The sequence below is a fragment of the Vulpes lagopus genome, chromosome 9 (genome assembly GCF_018345385.1).
Source record: "Vulpes lagopus strain Blue_001 chromosome 9, ASM1834538v1, whole genome shotgun sequence".
Taxonomy (NCBI): Eukaryota; Metazoa; Chordata; class Mammalia; order Carnivora; family Canidae; genus Vulpes; species Vulpes lagopus.
The window spans coordinates 24,140,067-24,154,144 of record NC_054832.1 but is presented as its reverse complement, the minus strand read 5'-3'; positions in this window follow the sequence as shown (position 1 = coordinate 24,154,144).

Here is a 14,078-nt window from a genome sequence, read left to right as displayed (position 1 = left end):
AGGGTATCCAAGCTTCCATTCTACCTCTCTTTTTTTCCCTTTTATAGTCTAGTCTTAATTTATAGCAGCTGGAGAGAACTTACAAGAAAAATAATCTTAAATCATTTCATATTATTTCTCTACATGAAACACTCCAGTAGTTTCCCCATGCAGTTAGAATGAAATCCAGATTTTTTTTTTGAAGGTGAAGAAATTCCCTTCACACTCTGAGGCATACTTATATATCTGACTCTATCTATGTCTCTCTCTTTCATCAGGAGTTAGCTTCCTTGGCCCTTTTTTTTGTCCCTTGAGGCTTCTTTCATCAATTGCCATTACTTTTGACCCATGCCTGAAACATTCTTTCCAAAGGACTTCCCATAACTGCTTCTCCTCATAATTCAGATCTGGAATCCAATATTACCTTTTCAGAGAAGCAATCCCTGACCATTTGACCTAAAATAGACCCTGCATACCAGTTATATCTATGCAAATTCATTTTTGTTTGATTGATTTCTATTGTTTACTTGTCACTACCAGAGTGTAGCACCACCATATAATGGTCATAATGTTGCCAAGCACATAGTGAGCACTTGCTAAGTAACTGTCAAATCCATTAATTGATTGACTAATAGCAGGCACTAGGCAATAAATCATTATATAATTTTTATAATAAACCGCTAGGTAGACATTTTAATATCTGTAGAACTTAGGTATGGATCGTGCCTAATTTTTTTGATCATTGATAGAAACTGATATTCTGAAAACTATGAAATAGTCATATCCATATAGAATTCTGTTTTAACTATAACCATTAGATTATAGACCTTTTGTAATATTATGTGCTTTTCCAAGAGTTTATATTTTAGGGGATGTTTCTAAAATGGACTTATATATATGAGAAAATAGAATGAATTTTAATTAAGCATGCTAATATTTATAATATATGATATATTTCTCAAACGACTAAGTTTTGATAAAGAACTGATGAAAGAAAATATGAAAGGAAGAGGGCAAGGAAGAAGAGAGGGAAGAGAGAGGTAGAAGAAGAAAAAGAAAGAGGAAGAGGCATAGGATCAATAGATAAAAAATAAGTCTACTACTAATCTAGCATTTTCACTTTTAAATAAAGTACCATTAATTTAAAGGCATCATTAATCAGTATAGTCTAATCAATTTCAGCACAAATTTATTCTGATAAAGCACTGTTATGATCAGTTCAAACTATTAAAAAGAAAAATAGGAAATAACAAAGAGGCTGTTGTTTTATTGGAACTGAATGATTGGAATCAATTCTCGTAGCAGATACTTAGGTTATACCAGCATATAAGTAAAACTGCCAAAAGGTGAGTTCAGTCATCTACCTAGTTATTAGCCTGACTAGCCAGGTTGTGGAGATCTGGTTCTAGCCGTAACACACGGCAAAACTATTTCCTTCTAACATAACTGGAGTATAGTTTACAACTAAAATGTGTATTTATGTTGGACAACTTGATGATTTGGTATACACTTACATTGTAAAATATTCACGAAGCCTCATTCATGTCACATTTGTCGCTTAACCTTCCTCTGCACACCATGTACACCCACCATATATTGGCAGATACACACATAACCTTGTAAAACTCTTTTATGTTATCCTAGATGTTCTCAAATCTGTGTTAATATATACATGTACACGTATATACAGGATGCCAAGGAGCAATTCAGGTTTATCACTGAAAGCACAGACTACATGACGAATTTGACAGTGCCTTACCTGTCAGGTTAATGTTCAAAGATATTTTTATATATAATTACTCATTAGCAGAGGCTATATAATCTGATTATAGATGATCTGAAGATCTGTATTGTTTATGTCTACATTGTTCTTCATTTCTTCATCAAATTAAAGGATAAGGATTTGTAAATGAATTTAAGAACAACTGTTGATGTGGGTATTTCTTTTTTAAGATTTTATTTATTTATTCATGAGAGAGAGAGGCAGAGACATAGGCAGAAGGAGAAGCAGGCTCCGCACTAGAAGCCTGATGCAGGGACTTGATCCTTGATCCTGAGATCAGTCCCTGAGCCATTGGCAGATGCTTAACCGCTGATCCACCCAGGCTTCTGGATGTGAATATTTTGATTTCAGTTTTCTGAAAACTGTTTTTAAAAGTTGATTATGGTTTATTTCTCTCCATTTTTGTTTCAGTACTAGTTTTTAAGTATTTAAGGACTACATGAAGGCATGTGATATTTCCAATTTCATCAGTATTTATGATGAAATATTTCTTATTCCTAAAACTTAATCTGATTATTAACCAGGTGAATTCCAAGTCCTTTTATAAATAAATTACTTAGTACATTGAATTAACAAATACATTTTAGCACACTGTGCAGTGCGTTATGTGAGGCATTAATGCCAACATGGTGAAAAATATAGAATTTTAAATTTGGCCATCATCCTTTAATTCTACCTAGCAGGACCAAAAATCATGAACATCCATTAAAACATATCATAAAATGTGCTAAAGTGACATTCTATGAGATCAAATCATATTTGCTTATCTATATTGCATATGAAAAGAAAGTTTTTATCAAGGATTATTTCTTAGAAGTGTCAGAGTTAAACCAAATCCTAGTATTTTAGAGAACTAGAGGGAAATGTATATGCCAAGACCTGAAAGGGAAGAGATAGCACAGTAAGTGCAAAAAATGATAGTTTATTGATTCTTTTTTTTTTTTTTTTTTTTTTTTTTTTATGATAGTCACACACACACACAGAGAGAGAGAGAGAGAGAGGCAGAGACACAGGCAGGCTCCATGCACCGGGAGCCCGATGTGGGATTCGATCCCGGGTCTCCAGGATCGCGCCCTGGGCCAAAGGCAGGTGCTAAACCACTGCACCACCCAGGGATCCCAGTTTATTGATCCTTAAAACCACTAGTAATAAAATAGGAGTCCCACCAAAAAAAAAAATATATATCTGTTTTGTCTGATAAAAAAAAAGAGAGAGAGAGAGAGTTCAGAATGGCTACAGAATGTATTTCTAGTGGTGGACCAGAAAGGGAAAACATAAGGTCACAAGAAAAAGTAAAGAGACAGCTAATATAGTGTTTTGCCAGCTATGTTGTCTGTTGTCTGGATTTTGTGTTCAAGTTTAATGGCAAAGTAATTGACATGTTTATGCGAAATCTTAAGTGAACAAAATTTCACGTAAATTTTTAGAAGTATCACTGGGAGTGGAGGACACTGGAAGCACAGAGACCTTTAGAAAGTTGCCATAGGTGTCTTGTTGGGAGAGAATGGTAATGTACAGGTAGAGATACTGAAGTTGAGACAATAGTCATTACCATGGAATAATAAACCACAAATCTTACCAAGACCCTGGGGGGTGGGGAGGTTTAAAACAATATAAAACTCAGGTTATTTTATTACCTTATTAGTCAGAAATATTAGAATACCAGAAATAAGGCATATAAAATGTGAGCTATTTTAATTATTTGCTCTAAGATATTGCACCTTGCATGTGATGTTAATAACATAGTTTGTTGTTTTGTGTTTTTTTTTTTTTTTTTTGTAGGCTAGTGGTTTTCAAACTTTTATAAACTTTATCAGGATCACCTGAGAAATTGGTAGAAATTTCTTGGTCGAGCCAAGTTCTAATGAGTAAACATGGAGATTGGGGACAAGCCATCTGGTTTTAACACACCCTGGTGGTGATTTGAATGCATTCGAACATTTGAAATCACTGCTACAGTAAAGTCTGTATTTTGCCTTGTGTTCATTCTTTTGATTTGGTTTTGCTTTTAAAATCATAATTCATTTGCTTCTTTATATACATTTCAAAATAGTGTATCAAAAGCTGCATTTGTAAAGTGAGAGATTTTTCAAAATAATAAGGGATGCCAAGACTTTATACAAATAATCTTGATAAATAATCATGGGTACAAGGACCAGGTAATATCATTCTGTGTGAATTAACTAAAATATCTTGTAATGAAGAAAAGCTAAGGACTTGACTGGCATCAGTAATGTGAAATTGTGACAACTTTGATATTTTGCGGGTTTACTTTTGAATTGCTTATAAAGGGCAGTATCCTCAGGCAAACTATTCATATTTGTATTAGCTTCCAAGGGCTTCGATAAAATGTGCCACACACTCGGGGGCTTAAAATAGCAGAAATGCATATGTACGTGGTTCCTGCTAGAATCAAGGTGTCAACAAGTTTGGTTCCTTCAAGAGGCTCTAAGGGGGAAACCATTCTATGTTTTTAGTGGTTATAGTCAATCCTTCATAGTCTCTAACTAAATAATGTGCTGTAAAGTTAATTATTAGTAGTACAACTTATGTTAGATGACAAGGCAATTCAAGAAAGGGAAGTAAACAAAGATACATTTTATAAGTTTATCCATAAAAATATGAATATATATTCATAACAACAAAAGAGAAATTCCCATAGCAGTTAGAGTTCATTCTGCAACTGGTCATCGTCATCATAGCTAATATTTATAACTACCTTCTTCCACTTACACATTCAATATTCCATTTTCTTTCAGCAAGCCCTTGAGCTGGTCATGGATTTTTGTTTGGTGTGTCAAATAAAATATTCCTATCATTAAGGCAATTCACTGAGAGACAGAGGAAATTAGCAGGTAAACAGTAACTAAATGGAAGGTGGAAATATAGCAGATATTTGATTTCTACACAAAACTGATATTTAAAATCAATGAAACATAATAATTATAGTTAAATTTTATGGCATGTGAAACTATAAATTTTACATATTCTCATGTGGTCACACATTAAACTGTAAGTTAAATTCTACTTTTATCTAAAATTATGTATGAGGAAATTAAAATTTAGGTAGTGAGATGGTATACTTCTATTGCACACCAGTGGTTGACTTGAACACTGGATTTGAACCCAAGTACTCTACTGATACAGTCTTTACCCATAATCTCACCATATGTGAGGAAGAACATCATCTAATGCAGGAGTAGGCTTGTTTATTGTGGAAATGAGCACTATCCAATCAATCATGGAATAGTATGTGTTGACTGTAGCACTAACTTATCCTATGATATCCATATGACTTTCTTTACTTAAATTCTCCTTCCCAATGAGGCAAACTTTTCCACTGTATGCAATATCACTGCTCCCATATTTCTACTCCCCCCCTCACATCTCTTCTTTTGTTCTTCCATAATATTTATCACCTTCTAGTGTACTGCATATCTTATAGACCCTTTATCAGAAATACAAAATGTCAACACAATTCGAGGTTATCAGGGAAAGCAGCAAGTAGCTAGTATCTATTAAGAGTTTTGGCTCTCAAACATGGTGAGGTTTCCTAATAAAGAATGTTTTCTGCTTTACAACAGATGCTAGGCCCCAGTAAACTGCAAGATTGATAATTTTTTTTTTTTTTTTTTTTTTTTGCTGGAGATTAAAATGTATGTAGTCCTTCTTATTCCCTGGATACATTGAGCCCTCAAAAACTTCTCTGGATATTTTGTAATATTTGAACATGGTCTCAAAATATGCCTAATAACATGTCATTATATCCCTTATCTGTCAAATAAAAACAACATCGGGTATTAAGTAATATGCAAACTTTCATCAGTGAAGCAGTTTGCTAAAATCTCCATTGATTATCTTAAACAATCATGATATTTTGACCATGGAGGCAGAAATTTCAGTTCATCCAGGATTCTAATATCATTTAGATATATTGCTTGGAAAAAAACAACAACGCTTATCATTAAAAGTCTATTCTGGAATTATCTGTTTCTTAAATGCACATTTTTAATTTCTCATTTCAGCAATTCATGTGAACACCATTCTACTTAACAATTATTATACTTCATTTTGCAAAGCAGGTTCTTTTACACAATTTCCATTTCTTAGGAAAACATGCTAAAAACTCAGTTATTGGTGAAGTGCCATATTTTTCATTTTCATTATTATTTTTTTAATTGAACAAATAATAAGAACATCGTTGTCAGCAGACTGTCTTTCTGTGACTAAAGCAAATATATTTTGCATTTTAGGACCACCCACCCATTGCTATGCATAGAAATTCTATTATGTAAGGACTAATTATTTTATAGCCTAAATTATGGTCCACAAAATAATCATTAGGCAAATTTAAAAATCTCTCTATGACTAACATTCAAGTTAGGGGAAAAAAATCTAAGCACATTTGCCTTTTATATGAACTACTCATATGGCAAAGGCTAATTTATACTCTCTTAAATCCAGTGTTTTCGTCTAAATGAAAATTGAACAATCTTCTAGCAAACATATATAATTGCCTTTCCACATTAGGTGCATTAATATTATATGAAGTCTGTATTTGACAAAAGAATTTTGCTGATAGCTTATTCTGCTTTCTCTGTGAGAATAATATTTTCATTAATGTTATATCTGCTTTTATGAACTCAAAAGTTGATGTGGGCATGTTTGGGCTACATGTGGGACAACTTTGAATGATGTTTCTCCTCTGGGATGTATTGTTGCTTTTAGCAACAAAATTAATCATTTTTTATGAGTGAAGATTATTTTGGTTTTTGTTCTAGAAAAGGCACTCTGTTTTTTGGAGTATTCTCTTTGCTTTCTTTAAAAAAGAGAAAAATAATAACATTTCTGATGCTTCATGATGCTATTTGGAGATTGGCAAAAGAGCTTATTGGGTAACATTCTAATTATAAGTCTAACAAATTTTACTTCTAGGATATTCATCATCGCACTTTCAATTCTCACTTCTTTTGTTTTGTTTTGTCTTAGTTACTTGTTCTAAACCACAACATTCATAAATTAACACACCACTCAAAATAAAGTTTTATGGTAAAATTTGGTTTCTTCTTAATTTCATAATATCATCTTAAGTTATATTTTCTTTATTATTTACCTTTCATAATAATTTATGAAATATTGGCCTAATTTTATTGTATCTCAGGAGTAAGAAAACTGGAAATATAACAACTTAAAATAGCAAAAATAGAAACACATGTATGTGATCTAAATTTTTTTAATCATGATAACTAAATGTTAATAGAGACAAACTAGCTGTTTGTCTAAATTGTGCATGAATAAATTTTAACTTTGTGTTTAATAAGGGAATCAGTATTTCATTAAAAGTCATAATTTGTCTTTTATTTAAAGTTTGTGAAATGTTTATTACTAATTTTTTTATTGCTTTTCCTTAAAAAACTACAGAATAACTTGAGAACCATTCAATAGACAGAAAAATGGATTCCCAGACTAAATTTCTTAATGCCTACCCTCATCATAATGATTATGACCTTATTAAATTAAATATAGAACAATTTAACTAACTAAATGTTTAATTGAGCCACATTTATGCTAGGCATTGTATCTGGATCTTGAGGGCAAATAATAATAATAATAATAAAAGAACAAGAATCTGGAGCACCTGGATGACTCAGCGGTCGAGTGTCTGCCTTCGCTCAGGGCATGACTCTGGGGTCCTGGGATCAAATTCCTCATTGGGCTCCCCGCAGGGAACCTATTTCACCCTCGGCCTATGTCTGCCTCTCTCTCTCTCTCTCTCTCTCTCTCTCTCTCTCTCGGTCTCTCGTGAATAAATAAATAAAATCTTTAAAAAATAGAATAAAACAAGAATTTTCTTGTTTCTTGTGAGGTGAGCACTTTCAAAATCTGCAGTTCCATAAATACATTTTAAAAGACAATACATATTTAAAAACAAGTGTTTAGTTCTCAAAGACCTCATAATGTATGGAAGGGAATATATTATATTTATTTACTATGATTTTATTGTTTATTATGTCTGAAGAACATAGAATGATATCTGGCATATAGCAGCGCTCTATAAATATATATGAAATGAAAATATCAATATATTCACTAATGATAAATATCAGCTTATAAATTCAGGGAAAATTCATGTTATGGCTATTCCAGTAAACTATGGCATAAAATAATTAGGGGGAAAAGTTTAAGGTAAGAGATTTATATAGAGTCAGAATGTCAATGTGGGACATTCTGAATGAATCTTACCGAAGAATCAATAACTTCACAATTGCATGCTGTTTTTATCCTGTTTAGGCAATCCTGAGAACATGTAAAATTGGCCACATTGATTGACTATTCTAGGCTTTTACTAATTATTTTATCTATTTATTCCCTTATCTAAGGACTCAATGACTCCTCAGATTTAAGCTGCACCAGTGGTTTTCAGTGACAAAAAATAACTTCCACTTAAAATACCACTTATGCTGCTGTATCACTTAAAATAGTACATATTTCTTGATATTTCTGTTTCTTTTATCATTCCAATCCCTCTACCACTTTTACATTTGCAGAACCAATGTGGGACTCAAACATGGCAATTATGTTAAAATTATAGCTTTATTCAATTGCTGCTCTCTTCAGCAATTCACCTTTTTTCATCATCACTACATGTGAATTACATTTAACTCTTGGGATTACATAACATAATTATGATATAAGTCACATAATCACAGATATTCATATTCATTAATAAGTGCAAGTTGTAAATGATTAAAAGTTGCTTAGCAGTGTTTCTTACATGATATCCCCAAGGTCTATTAATTATGCTTGAATTTAATGATAAAGTTGTCTGTGGAGCAACTAAGATTAGAACAGCAGTTGTTTTAATATATTATATTTTGATATTGAGCTTTGTGGTCAGCTACATACCAAATTATATTGCTTGAAATTCTAATTACATATATAAATTGTGCCATACCATCATATGTGAAGGAGATCATTGGAAAATATGATTATATTAAAAATATATTGTGAAATTATACACTATGTGTATAATCTTATGTTTCCTAATTGTAAGTATAAAATTTTACTATACTTCAGCATATTTTAGGTGATAAAAATAGTTATCCATGAAGATTTTTAGTAGTAAAATATAGATTTATAAGTTTGCATAATTCCATTTTATCATATTTTTGTATTTTCCTTAATGTATGTCTTTGTCATGCAGTAAGACTCTGAAATCACTCTTACAGGAAAATCTGATTTTTTTTTAATTTGACCTGCCTGTCTTTTAAAACTAAAATAAGAGGAAAATCTTAAATTATTATAAATGAATTAAGTTTTAGAAAAATATGTATTTACATTTAGACAATATTCTACTAGAGATGGAAAAAATAATTGAAAATGTCTCCCCTGTGAAGACCAATTTGATACTAGATAAGGATTCAATATGCACACTGTACTTTTGAGTTTATTTCTGTATAATTTAGTTTTTAGTCTAATAGCATATATTTAATAAGCACTCAGAAGATACATGCTTCAAATGATTTAATACATATTTATCAACAGAAAATGAAGCAAAAAAATACCCAATATTTTTTGTCTCCCATATTTGATAATTGTAGTTGTTGATAACTAATCTATTAGCATCCCATGGGTTTAGTTGGTTTTATTTTTTATTACTCTTTTGTTTTCTGTTATATGGTCATCACAAAGACTTTCATAAAAGCTGGTAATTCCTTAGAAAATTGGCCTGCTTTACAACTCATCCACAAAAACAATATTATTATGAAAATTAATGAGAATGTTTTTAATGATGGCATGCTAGGTAATCTTCTTTTTTTAAAGATTTTATTTATGTATTCATGAGAGACACAGAGAGAGAAAGAGAGAGAGAGGCAGAGACATAAGCAGAGGGAGAAGCAGGCTCCATGCAGAGAGCCCTATCTGGTACTCTATCCCAGGACTGCGAGATCATGCCCTGAGCCAGAGGCAGATGCTCAACCGCTGAGCCACCCAGGTGTCCTGAAGATAATTTTCACTAAGTTTAAGACTTGTATTATAAGTTATACTTTTATGTACTCGTTGTTTTCTAATTTTAACTCAGGAAGTGATTTTTTTCTTACTAATTTTTTTCATAGTCATATCTAAATGAAATATCAGGGAATATATCTTCCACATCTCAAATTTATCTGAAGCTAAAATAGATCTGAAGGATAGATATTTTCACAGCTCTGTATTCACCAAGATTAATTTTAACTTAGTATTTAGCTTGTTTATAGATTCAGCAAATTACAATCTAACTTTCAATTTTCCAACATTCTAACTGAACATCTTTGTTCCAATGTACTATCCTACTGATCCCCTTTCAAATACCCTGAATTTTCATTCTAATTATACTTATTTTTGCAACCTCTGTATTCGTTTATCATCTTTTCTAAACATAAAAGTGTGTTTCTTTACCTTTTCAAAATGTAGCAAATGTCATAAAATATTCCTTAACCACTGAAGTTAGATTTCAAATTTTTTTTTAATTTTTTTTTTATTTATTTATGATAGTCATACAGAGAGAGAGTGAGAGGCAGAGACACAGGCAGAGGGAGAAGCAGGCTCCATGCACCAGGAGCCTGATGTGGGATTTGATCCCGGGTCTCCAGGATCGCGCCCTGGGCCAAAGGCAGGCGCCAAACCGCTGCACCACCCAGGGATCCCTGAAGTTAGATTTAAATTCCCCCTTTTTAGGATCAGTTTCTATTAATTAACACATTACCACATTTATAAAAAAATATTTCATTCTACTTGAAGTCATGGATATGTCCATACATTTTAGATTATTGACTCTTATAAACTAGGTCTTGATTTCATTTATTATTTAGTAAAAATATGGACACCTGGGTGGCTCAGTGATTGGGCACCTGCCTTCAGCCCAGGTTCCAGTCCCTGCCTTCCAGCCCTGGAATCGAGTCCCATATCAGGCTCCCTGCATGGAGACTGTTTCTCCCTCTGCCTGTGTCTCTGCCTCTCTCTCTCTCTCTCTCTCTCTCTCTTTCATAGATAAATAAATAAATAAATAAATAAATAAATAAATAAATAAATAAAATAAGCATGTCACGTAACATACTTAATCCCTGGACTATTTTCTCTACTCTATCCTCCAATTTTTCCACCATAAAATTAACCTCTCCTGCCTTTCCTAAATCAAGAGATGCTACATAATTTATTATTTTTATATAATTTACATTTGTCCCCTATGTTAAGCACTACATTCCTGGTAATAGGTTTGGAGTCATTCATGTTTTTTTCCTCTTACTAGTGGTATCTAGGGTGTTTGTTCTTGACCTTCTTATCTTCTCACTTTACTCACATTCCTGAGGTGGTCATCATCTCAAAGGTTTCAAATTTCACTCACAGATCAGTTGTAATTCTACATTTTCTACGCTTTAGAATGAAATTAAAGTCCAATTACCTTTTGGAGAGCTTTGAATGGATATGATACAGAAGGATAACATGTATCTGATATTGAAGCAGCTATCACTCTCTCTTTCCAGTTGTCTCCCTTCCTCTTCCATACTTTGGTAAGACAATCATTGTTGGTGATTCCAACAATGATTATGTTTTAATTACCACTTCCATATAATCAGTTTCCAAGTGCTATAAAGCTAACATCATGGATATCTCTCAGATCTTCTCATGTCTCCATCCCCCATCCACAGCCTAGTGCAACCTCATAACTTTTGTAACTACTATGCTACCAGTCCATTTACTGTTGATTTGGTTTCCATGTTTTCTTTATTTTTCTTTTTAAATTAATTATGGAATGATTTTAAATGTATAAAGATATTTCAGAGAGTATCCTTACATTCTTCATTTAACATTTCTAATCACAGAACATAGTTTCTTAGCTAAAATTAAGAAATTAACATTGACACATTGCTATTTACTGCAGATTTTGTTAGGATTTTATAAATGTTTCCATTAATATCTTTCTGTTCTAGGATCTAGTTTGGGGAGTACATTGCATTTAGCCATCAAGTTTGCTTGACTAGCAAATTTCATTTACATATTATTATTCCCTCTAGTAACCTGTGATAACCAATGATACTTTGGTGTAAGTATACCATGATGTTTCAAACCACTCTTTTTTATTTATATTGATCTTGGAATGACTTGCCCATCTTGTAAATACCCATTTGTGACCTTTGCAATCATATATTTTCAACAATCTCAGAGGAAATCAAACAGTTTTTTCTTTATGCTCTTGTGCTAGGGCTGTGCCCTAAAACTATGTTTACCAGTGCCTTCACAACTTTTTAATAACTTACTATTCACCACAACATTCTGGTGTTTTAAGTTTCCTGGACACTGAAGACATTTTTTTTCATACTTTCATTGCCAGATCCCAAATTCTTTTCCATAATTGTTCACAATAAATGTTTGTCCTAAGATTCAGATGTTCAAATATTCCAGGTTTTCAAGAATGATTTAACTGCTTTGTGATGTGCTCATGAATAAAGCTGTGTAACATTCATTACTAGGTGAAGATGATGATGAAGTATGAGGTGAGAGAAAAGAGGTGGAGAAGGAGAAAATAAAAAGGAAGAAGGGAAGGAAAGAAAGGAGGAAATAAGGAAGGAAGTGAAAGAGGGATGGAAGGGGGATGAGTGGCTGGAAGGAGAGAAAATTTAATACAAAGAAAAATCAACATTCTACCATTCTGGGAGATAGCAACCTAAAAGCCTAAAACACCTCTCATTGTTTTCCAATTAAAATTTTGTATTATTTTCTATCTACTGCTCCACTTTAAGCAGGAATTTGATGTATAAAAATTGCTTTTGCCATGATGCCATTTAAAATGGAATAAGTCAAGTGTAAGGTTTGTGCCCAAAGCATTTTTCATTAGCATTTAGTTTGAGGATATTTGTGACTTTCACTTTCAAGACATTTCTGCACCATACCTGGTTTGTGTCAGCATTTTTCCTGTTTTTTAATAGTATGTGTATCACTGATTACTAACCTGAGAAAAATATTTGATTTAAGTTTCTTTGTATCAAAATAGTTCACTTAAAAATAATACAAGAAATGTCATTGCTATTGATCCTCCATGCTCTGTATTTTACATTTCATAGATTGCATATATCTCTTCTCAATAACGTAAGACTCTTAGGGCAACATACTTTGCTTGTGAAAACTTCATTTGTGTTTATAGCCAAATGATCTTCTCTGCAGTTTTGAAGTTTACCTGAAGGCTTATTAAAGATAACTCTTTCATAATACACTCACAATACATAGTGGCTCATTATTTATAACACTAATTGATCATTTTGTTTCAATGATATTTTAATTGTTTTGAAAGCCTATTGCTACATGGGTAGGTATCTTTTATTTCTTCAGCAAAAGTAAATACAAGTGGATATTCATTTTGTAATAATCAGTTATAAAAGCAAAATCTATAAACAAGTGTTTTTTTAGGAAAATTTATATAACAAGTATGAATCCAAATGTTCAAAGGCACCATTTCCAATGAAACATCTCATTATAACTGTTCATTTTCCTATAATTTGTGTGGAGTTGCAGATCATTTTGCACATCCATGTAAGTAAGTAGGTGTCTTAAAATTATTTTATTATTGTATATTTATGGTCAAAATTGAAATCTCACTATTCTATAAACTGTGAAGATCATACTAATGGTTGTCTTCAATTTTCACTCACTAGAAGTTCAAAGTACAAGAATTATAACATTTTAGTGTAAGGGGTATTTCTACCTATGAAATTAATAGATAAGGTATTGAATTCAATGTTTATAAAAAGTATCCGAGACTCTAGACAATGATATATAAGCATTATTGAGGAAATAAACATGTAAGAAACATGTAGAAAGCTCTTGGGTTTCTCCTAAATTACATTTTACCTACCAAAATGGCATTTGTGTGCCTTTAGATTTATAATCTCCTTCTTTGTCTCTCCGTTTTTCTTAATGGCTACCAGGAAGATGTGTATGTGTTTGAAAGTCAAAATGACAGAGCATCTGTCAGTGGCCTCCCAGACAGTTTAGTTTAAAACAGATTTTTAAAACTTAGAATTTCTAATAATTTTAAGTCACCAATGCCAGGAATTAAAGAGAAGTATGAAATATTTCACTCAACATTTTATTGTGAGATATTCATATTGTTGTATGTGGTTTCTTGTTTCCTTATGTCATTTTATTACATGAGTTTACATAAGTATACTGAATTATACTATTGATAGAATTTTAACTTATTTCAAGTTTGAGGAAATTATAGTCTCTCAATTCTTTTTCTTCATGTCTTTGGTAAATGTGTGTGTGTTCTTGTATATGA